This window comes from Leptidea sinapis, chromosome 21 (genome assembly GCF_905404315.1).
Source record: "Leptidea sinapis chromosome 21, ilLepSina1.1, whole genome shotgun sequence".
Lineage (NCBI taxonomy): Eukaryota > Metazoa > Arthropoda > Insecta > Lepidoptera > Pieridae > Leptidea > Leptidea sinapis.
Window position 1 is genome coordinate 2,022,825 of NC_066285.1, and position 8,708 is coordinate 2,031,532.

Genomic DNA, 8,708 nt, shown 5'->3' on the forward strand with positions numbered 1-8,708 from the left:
ATAACATTCTCATATCATAAAATCATTCACATGATAGCTCTATGCCCATCACTTAAATAGGCTGCTCCATGATTGATAGGATCAAAATATTGTGTGTTGTGAATAAATAAAGTAAACACAACAGTGCAAATGAACCGGTACTCGAATGATCATAAAACGGTAGAAAGATGTAGGTAAATATAGTGTGATGGCTGTTAGGTTAGGAAAAAAAATTCTTTTGATTTTATATGAAAACAAAAGACAGTGGGACAGACAGTTTACCAGTGGGAGGTTCCTTCGCACAGGATGCCGGCTAAATTATGGGTACCACAACGGCGCCTATTTCTGCCGTGAGGCATAACTGTGTTTCGGTCTGAAGGGCGCCGTTGCTAGTGAAATTACTGGGCAAATGAGAATTAACATCTTATGTCTCAAGGTGACGAGCGCAGTTGTAGTTCCGCTCAGAATTTTTGGGTTCTTCAAGAATCATCAGCAGAACGTCCTGCTCGTCTCGCTCCTTATTATCATTAAAAAGACAATTTTATATAAAGTTTATAAACATCTAATAACTGTAAAAACGGTAGTTTTAATTAGTGATGCTTGAAGTCTGCTCAGAGCTGACGTCACTATGTCGTCATTAAGATGGCTTCCTCTCCCTCTTTCAACTTACGGGATTAGTAAATAAAACGCTGTTGGAATTTATTACAATTTTAGTGTTAATAATAATAATTTTTTTTTTCTTCTTTTGGCAATAGCGTTTACTTTTTGCCAATAACGTAAAATAATTAATTAATTATAATTATTATTATTTATTAATTAATTTTTTTAATATGATTCGAAGCAAAAAATTGGAAACAGATCATTAAATTTCTTCACTTGCAAGCTTCATTTTCATTTGTTTCTTGGGTAATATTATATACAACAATGGGAAATGTTTCTATTGTTCAAAATAGTGTTTTAAGAGTCAACATTAATAAGTTGGTAGACAATGGAGATATTAAAACTTCAGTTATGTTATTGTTGTCACGAGTTAAGCTGCTTGGGACAACATTTACAAGGGAGCTAGGTGGGCTGAATATATTCATTAACTTTGAAATAATTGCACTTCTTATGATAAAGGCGACATATTTTGTAGTTATTTTCTAACCAGTTCGTTAGTAAACAATTAGTAGTTTTGCCGTACAAGCTAAAGTCCAAGCTTTTTATGTTAATAAGGGACGAGACGAGCAGGACGTTCAGCTGATGGTTATTGATACGCCCTGCCCATTACAATGCAGTGCAACTCAGGATTATTGAAAAACCCAAAAATTCTGAGTGGCACTACAACTGCGCTCGTCACCTTGAGACACAAGTTGTTAATTCTCATTTGCCCAGTAATTTCACTAGCTGTGGTGCCCTTCAGACCGAAACACAGTAATGCTTACACGTAACTGCTTCACGGCAGAAATAGGCGCGGTTGTGGTACCCAAAATCAAACCTGCATCCGGTGCAAAGGAGCCTCCCACTGGTTAACGTCAAATAACTTTTAAGTATCCAATAAGCCGATGATTTACTTGTGATATACCATAGATATAATATTTAAAAGAACCGTTGTTGAGTTTTTATCTCTTTTTTTCACAATGTAGTACAGCTTCTTGGATCTTATCGTCAATTCGTTATCCCCTGTTCAGAAAGCATGATGTGAAATGTAAAGCTCCTGATATTTATAAGATTTGACGAAAAACGATTATAAGGTTCATATCTAAAAAAAAGCGGCCAAGTGCGAGTCGGACTCGCCTGTGAAGGTTTCCGTAGTAGCAAGTAACATAATATTATAAAAGTTCTTGTACTTCGTTGTATTTTTGATCGATGTTTTAATAATATTGATACGTTATAATTAGGTACCTAAATTGTGGGATTTATATCTAACTATATGCGAGCCCATATAGGCTTGTGATAGCTAAACAACCGAATACACTTAGTCTGGCCATAAATACTGTTACAATTAAAAATAAACAAATATTACTTACATTTGAATTTGGAATCTGTCATTTTTATATGATTGATCATTGGGTTTTTTCATTTTGGCGCCAATACATTGTACAATATTTTGCGATATTACAATGGAGTGGGGTGATAAAGAGAACCGATTCGCTGTGATTGTATTACACAAAGTAGGTATGGCGCCAAAAGAAATTTTTAACACTCTCCATACGCTTGATATTTGTGTACCAGGCTATTAATAGGTACAATGAGACCTCCTATGTGTGTGACAGAAAAAGATCTGCCCGTCCACGTAGTGTTCGTACGAAAAAGGGGGTCAAAGCAGTAAGGGAAAGAATTCAAAGAAATCCTGCCCGAAAGCAAAAGATTTTATCTCGGGAGATAAGATAGCTCCTAAGATATTACTAAACAATAAGTTTTTCTAAATTTTTCTTTTTAACCTTAGAATAATAACGCTTAGAACGTGAGTAGACTCAAGCGAATTGAAGCACTTTCATGTGGTCGTATAGGACTGTGTTTATGACCACATATGTTTCCCGCCGCGTCAGTGTCATTCTGTCAACTTCCAGGACAATCAGTGCGTGAAATTTAATTGAACAATTATCACAAAGTCACAAAGCGTCTTATAATAAAAATTATGATATGAAGTATGAACATCAGATTTCACACCTAAATACTATTTCACAACTTTAAATTTAAGCTCATACATTCGTCAAAACAGCAAAATATTTTGTAAACAAAACAGACGCCATTTGAAAATTATGTTGCCAGCTATGACAGTACTATACTATACCCCGAGTTCCTCCGCAGGGATAGTATTTAGAGTTTATTGGTAGATATTGAAAGGAGGCTATAATGTACGACGCAACGTGATGTTATAAGTATTCAAAGTCAAATAATCTTGATTCAATTAGGTTTAAACTAAGCGCTTTGAATAGTCACTATAAATATTTCTTTTAAATTACTGAACTTACCATATGTTTGGAAAAAGTTGAGCTCGTGAGAACAGAGCCACTCTTTTTAACCGACTTCAAAAAAGGAGAAGGTTTTCAATACGTCGGTATGTTTTTGAAGTGAACCAAGTGATCGACGATTTTATGGCAAATCGTCACGATTTTCGGTTACGCGCCATTTTGTTTTTTATATCCCAGATGGCCGCCGCGCAAATTTATGATTTCAATAATATTGCTATTGGATCCGAGGCTCTCGAGGGTGCAGAGAACGAATTTGAGATCATTTTTGAAATACAAGATGGCTGCCGCGCAAATTTATGATTTCAACAATATTGCTATCGGATCCGAGGTTCTCGAGGGTGCAGAGAACGAATTTAGGATCATTTTTGAAATACAAGGTGGCTGCCGCGTAAATTTATGATTTCAACAATATTGCTATCGGATCCGAGGTTCTCGAGGGTGCAGAGAACGAATTTGAGATCATTTTTGAAATACAAGATGGCTGCCGCGCAAATTTATGATTTCAACAATATTGCTATCGGATCCGAGGTTCTCGAGGGTGCAGAGAACGAATTTAGGATCATTTTTGAAATACAAGGTGGCTGCCGCGCAAATTTATGATTTCAACAATATTGCTATCGGATCCGAGGTTCTCGAGGGTGCAGAGAACGAATTTAGGATCATTTTTGAAATACAAGATGGCTGCCGCGCAAATTTATGATTTCAACAATATTGCTATCGGATCCGATGTTCTCGAGGGTGCAGAGAACGAATTTAGGATCATTTTTGAAATACAAGATGGCTGCCGCGCAAATTTATGATTTCAACAATATTGCTATCGGATCCGAGGTTCTTGAGGGTGCAGAGAACGAATTTGAGATCATTTTTGAAATACAAGTTGGCTGCCGCGCAAATTTATGATTTCAACGATTTTATTTCCATGGGGCACAACAATTTCCGAAAGATGCCTATAACTATATGCCAAACAACTGTTTGGCATAAGGGTTATCATTATAGCCACCACGCATGCGTGTAGCCCCAAAATAATTTTTCACCGCAGCATTCTTGCAAGAACTTGCACTTCAAAAATTGTTGCAATAATAATTAAAACGTGACGTGTTGTATCAAATTCTTAATTTAAATTTTTTATTTTCTTCTTACATACATTACATATTATCTAGTATTTCTTACAATTTACTGATTTAGGGAAATGTCTATTCACTTGCAACATTATTTGGCTGTATGTGATTGGCATTATTGGCGTGTTGGCGAATGTAAGTACGTGATGCTCACGCACACATTAATTATAATGTTACTTATATATTGACAGGAACTATGAATGAAACTATCGTTCTGAGCGTTATTATTCTATGTTTTTAACCATATCTATTTTGTTAATAAGTTTTGTGTTTTAATTAATATTCTGGTGACGGTTAATTTGTTATTGAAAATCCATTTATTATTTAAAAAAGAAAAAATTTTATACTTAAAAATCTATAAGTACTTTTCAATTCTATCTAAACCTTTAGTTACTTATATAGCGTAGGACACAACAACTTATGCACATAATTAAATAAAATTTGGCGTGTTGATACCTTATATTACCGGTCCACATCTTATATACCTACTTAATTTCATGCCGGAAAATTAAAGACTTCCCGTGGGTTAGCTAAAAACCTATAGTTACTTATATACCTTATATAGCGTAGAACACAACAACCTATGCATATAATTTAATTTCTTATGGCATGTTATAATGATAACTTACATTTCCGGCCAACGTCTAAGATCCTTTACGTGATGTGTATTATAAAATTTAAAAATCCCATAAAAATGGCGGATTCCCCCAGGAAAGTAAAACATTACAAAAACACAGCCCAGCACAGCGTCATTCATATTAAATCAATTATGTGTGACGGACGTCATTTCCACCTGAGGCAAAGAGTGAGAACGACAAGTCATTTAAGTCAGATATATTAAAAAATAGGTACATCGATACATACTAAACATAATCTTTCAACCCTGGGTAAATCTCAGCCCTACCTGCAGGCTTTCCAAAGAAGTATACATTAATAAATCTAAGTTTTGGCTATTACATATTATTATAAATTATTTTAGTTTTCAATTTCAATTATTATTATTCAAAATAAGACTTAAGATCACTTATGAATGCCAAAAACTACTACGCATTCGACAATGCGACACTCAGACCTGAGAAGATTTCGCAAGAAACTCAGCGGGCTTCTTTCATTTTAACCGACTTCAAAAAGGAGCAGGTTATCAATTCGATCGGTATTTTTTTTTATGTATGTACATCGATTACTCTGAGATTTATTATCCGATTTACGTAATTCTTCTTTTGTTTGATGTGAAATAGATGCCATTTGGTCCCATAAAAATTTTACATAGTTTGGCCCTGTAGTTTTCATTTTATGAACATTTATATGAAAATTTTCGTCTACCTGGATGACATAATTGTTTTCTGTGTACGGCATTATTTGGAGTTTTCATTCAGGTTGATAATATATTAACTAAAACGTAAAAAATAAAAAAAACTATGTTTAAAAAAACCGACTTTAAAAACTGAACGTATCAAATACCTAAAAATATAATTAAATACACCTGTTATGCTAACCTTTACCTTTAATATTAATAAAATACTATTATTTGTATGTGCTACATATTGATAGCTTTGAAGTCGGTGCCAAGCCAAATGTAATAAAGATACCTACACTCGCCACGCGTGACTTTGATCGGGATAGCTTCTTCTAGAACAACACAACCCACGCGGACAGACACGCGTGGCCAGACAACCTAAATAATTACAGTAAATAAGCTGTTTATAATATTAAGTTTAATTTTGTTTAGGGCTTGGCACCGACTTAAAACCTTTCAATAGGTAGCACATATAAATAATAGTATTTTATTAATATTAAATTTTTGTATAAGGGATGTATTAAATTATATTTTTAGTTATTTGATACTTTTCAGTTTTTGAAGTCGGTTTTTTTAAACATAGTATTTAGATAGCCTACGGGCGGTCGCGTCATTCCCAACATGTGGTATCATTAAGAAAGTTTTGTATGTTATTTTCGTGTATATATATTCATACACATGTAGTAAAAAACGATTATTTCAATATTACAAACAGACACTCCAATTTGATTTATATGTATAGATGAACCGGAACAAGTAAACTTTAAAAACCTAAAAAACAACAAGTCTAATTGTGTGGTTTTTGGCGCTTATTATCTACGGTAGATAGTATGACAAGACTGCTTCCATGTTTTATATGCGTTCGTTCCCTATAATACGATCAAACGGAGTGGAAGAGTGACGTAAAAACATGCCCACAGGAATTGAAGTGCTGCCGGTTGATCTAAGGCTGACAAGCGATTGATTACAATAAAACATCTTATTATAATTGTCTTCAGACAAAGACGTTTCAGCAGCTTTTCAATCAAAATATACTACTTTAAAACTAATGTTACAGTAATCAAATATGGTGTTGGGTGCAGGCACGGATTAGTAAAAAAATAAGTACTCCTTGTCACCTTACATAACAGTTTAGCACCAAAACAAGCCGGTTAACTACGTGTAAATACATAGCCCCACGCACACTCACTACTACAGGCCGATAGGCGGCCATTATGAGAATTGTCATCGTCTGTGACAGATCAGTTTGCGTCTCAATATAATATTTAAAAAATGCCGTCGTGCGTTGTGAAAAAGTGCAAAAACAATAATATAAAAGTATTTGTGGATATATGGTTATTTAAGGCAGAAAGAATTGTGTAACTGGTATACCCCGTAACCGCACACACTAGCATAAAGGTGCTTTGCTAATATCATGGCGCGGAGTCCTTCTTTTTTTACTAGTCTGTGGGTGCAGGATAATATAGAATAAATGGAAATTAAATCATTTTCACTAGCTTAAGTCTTAGTATAGCCAAATCAACATAATTGTATTTTTTTTACCTATATTTTAGACTTCGGCAACACACTAACTTTTTGTGTTCTGTGTTCGGCTACGTCCAAATAAAACATCCGGAAATTAGAGTCAATCGTGTGTCAAATTAGACAGGAATTATTCTCAAATCAGTTGTTTTTTTTATTTGATGTTCATAAAGATCATTATAAATAAATGTTTATATTATAGTGATTTTCATTATTATAACACTAGAAATAAGGGATTGCTTGTAACTAAGTCTAGTAGGCTTCATAAGATACATAATAGCTTTAAGGGTAAATGTATACACTTCTATAATAAAGTCCCAGCCACTGTTCAGGCATTATCTATAAATAAATTTAAATGTTTTATAAAAAAATGGCTCTGTCGTAAATCCTATTACTCCACTGCTGAATATCTAAATGATCGGACAGCCTGGGACTAGATTGTGATTATTTTATAGCGATAGAAATGACTGTATAATATTGCATATTTTTATTGAAAAGAGCGCAAAAAAAGAATGCTGGGAGAGTTTCTTGCGCCGCTTCTTCTCTCTCAGAGCGCCATTTGTTTCCGAAGCGGTAGTAGTATCTAGTAGTATAAGAAATGACATCAAAAAGAATTCTAAAGGAATCAATTTTGAGAAAATAAAAGCCTTTACTGCCTTTACTAATACCAAATCCCTTATTATATATAAAAAAAGGCATATTATGGCCTATTGAACCACACATAGGTTTTAATTAAGCCAATGAGTAATACACACCTATAGAATGTAAATAAGTAACAAAATTTCTGAGTATTCTCATTGAAACTAAAAAAAATATCTAATTAATTTTAATTAGTTAAGTGACTGGCGCAGTTCATGTAAATAGACATAAACCGCATTGACGATAGTACAGAGTAATTATCTTTACCAGACTCTGGGGTACTTATAAAACTTTATGTTTTTTCTTCTTTTTTGGAGCCTTCTATATTCTTGTTAGTTTTAGTTTTGCCGTAAGCGAATCTTCTAAGGAAGTGTAAAGAAAAGAAAAATAAAGAAAAAAAAACTAAAAAAGTGTCTGTCAAAAAAAACAACTTTTGTTTTTCTCTCATTTTTGTTATTTTCTGGGCCCTTGAATTGTCTCCATGGTCTCACAAACTTGATTTTTTTGTCATTGAGGGCTTTTACTCAGGTGTTTCTACCTCCACCCCAATACACAATGAAGTTGTTTCCGTTAGGAGAGATTCGAGCTCCGTACTTATCTTTACTGCTGGGAGTTCATGTTTTTGAAATTGTGTTTCTGGACTAATAAAACTATATATCTATTAACTAATATCGAATAAGCCTTTACGAAAAACGAAATCTAAACGAGATCAACTAAAAAGTCCGGACTCTTATCGAAATGTCAGGCTGTTTGTCAGAACTTTTCAAATTACTAGACGGATCTATAGAGCGGACTTAGAATTAGCTCAGAATTTAGTCACGTAAAACTTAGCTGAGTGTGATAGAACCCGAACTTGACTGTTGCATTGGGCTGTCTTAGATTAATCTCAGCATAATTAAAACTGTTAAATGGCTATAAAAACGAAAATAAAGATTATGCTGGAACTCAGCAAAATCTACGTGAGTTAAGTCTGAGCAAAGTCTCAGATCTCAGCCTAAGCCAATCACAAGCCACTTTCTGTGTGGGTTAGATACTTAGACATTCAGTATAAAAATCTACTTCCAGTTCCAATCATATTTACAAAATTACAACACAAGAACCTTCTTAATAAATAAGTTTAATTAATGCAAAAATTGAGCAGATTCATATAAAGTTGAAAAAGCTTTGGTTAGGTATATTTATTTTGCGAGTTCCGAG